General features: G+C 38.8%; 1 non-coding gene across 1 annotated transcript; it reads left to right on the top strand.

The window, feature by feature from the left end:
• Window positions 1-1563: 1563 nt before the first annotated feature.
• Window positions 1564-1671, top strand: LOC119468734. Its single transcript, XR_005197495.1, has one exon. It is a non-coding gene; the product is annotated as a U6 spliceosomal RNA (small nuclear RNA).
• Window positions 1672-1816: the final 145 nt, after the last annotated feature.

The following is a 1816-nucleotide window of genomic DNA, read 5'->3' as shown; positions in this document are numbered from 1 at the left end:
TTTTTTAGTGTTGTGCCTTTGTTTCAGGAGCAGCCGCAGGAAACGGATCTCTTGGATACCGAATATTGGAGGAAGGAGTTTATTCCACCAGGAGCAAGGTGGTGTATTTGCCCAATAGCCAAGCTCGCCTAACAAAGGAAGGTTCCTTCTTTATATAGGCTTATACTTTAGATGTCACACGTGGAAGAATCTTAGGTTTATAGTTTAACATACGAAAAGGGTCTCAGTTTACAGTCTTGGAGGAATTACATATGAAAAGGGTGTCAGTTTACAGTCTTAGGAATTACATGTGAAAAGGGTGTCAGTTTACAGTCTTAGGAATTACATGTGAAAAGGGCTTTGGTTTACAGTCTTAGGAATGAAAAAGGGAAGCTTACAGTCTTAGGAATGAAAAGAGGAAGTTGATCTGAGATGCCTAGGTCTCCCTCTTCATCTTCACCTTCACCCAATATTACTTTTTTCCTTAACAAAGATGGGTTTTCACTGTGTTGCCTAGGCTGGTCTTGAACTCCTGGACTCAAGCAATCCTCCTGCCTTGGTCTCCCAGTGTTGGGATTGCAGGTGTGAGCTGCCATGCCTGGATGGATTGCATTTTAATGTATTTGTCACCTTGTTCTTCAAAATCTCCTGGTTCTAGATGAAATGGAACAAAAACTAGCATCAGAGAGTGAAATGGTCTGAAGAAGAATCCAGACACAGAGCTCCTGCACTTTTGCATGCAATATATAAGGAATTTGACTGTACCATTATATTGCTCTATGTATGCAGTGTAGTATCAATTTGAAACACATTTGAATTGCTCTTGTGTATGTCTTAGTTTTAGGTCTTTTTTCTTCCGAAGATAATTTCACTTTTCAACTATGACAAGAAGGCATCCTTGTGGAAATCCAGAAAGAAGGCAGAAGCTTTAAAATGCTTTTTAAAAAATCTTAGTATATTACAACAGAAACTAAAAGCTCTGTTAGTTGCAATCAAAATTAGAAAAAAAATTTTTTTTGGCAGCATCTCACTCCATCACCAGGCTCAGGTGGAGTGGTGAGATCATAGCTTACTGCAGCCTCAAACTCCTGGGCACAAGTGATCCTCCCGCCTGGCCTCTCTAGAAGCTAGGACTACGAAGGGGTGCCACCATGCCTTACTGGGATTAGAAAAATATTTTTGATAGCCAACACAGAAAATAAGAATGACTATGATAATCAAGATACCCAAAGAGGAAATAGAAAATGGAATAAGGAAGATGAAAATAATAATAAGAAAAATCAAATTTTGTATAGTCAACAGAACATATAAGGTTAGCGAGTGCTTCAGCTTGGTGAATTCATTGATTTTTTTTTAATGTGGTCTCATCTGAGAATTCATTGATTTTGATAATTGCCGTGATTTTTCGTTGTAGTCCATTATGATTATGATGAGCAATCATTTCATTTAGCACTGAATAACAGAAAAGTTTACTTTTTGATATATTTGGTCTATTAATATTTACAGAGGAGCAAACAGAACAGCTCATGAAAAATCATATTTCTCAAAGAGATATTTTAAAAATACTTAAAAATGGTCAAACTGGTGCTCGCTTCGGCAGCACAGATACTAAAATTGGAACGATACAGAGAAGATTAGCTATGGCCCCTGCGCAATGATGACTCGCAAGTTTGTGACGCGTTTCATAAAAAAAAATAATATATTTAAAAAAATGGGGCCGGGCGCGGTGGCTCAAGCCTGTAACCCCAGCACTTTGGGAGGCCGAGGCGGGTGGATCACGAGGTCAAGAGATCGAGACCATCCTGGTCAACATGGTGAAACCCCGTCTCTACTAAAA

Source organism: Cebus imitator, unplaced genomic scaffold (genome assembly GCF_001604975.1).
Source record: "Cebus imitator isolate Cc_AM_T3 unplaced genomic scaffold, Cebus_imitator-1.0 Scaffold484, whole genome shotgun sequence".
NCBI lineage: Eukaryota > Metazoa > Chordata > Mammalia > Primates > Cebidae > Cebus > Cebus imitator.
This window is presented reverse-complemented; position numbering and strand designations above follow the sequence as displayed.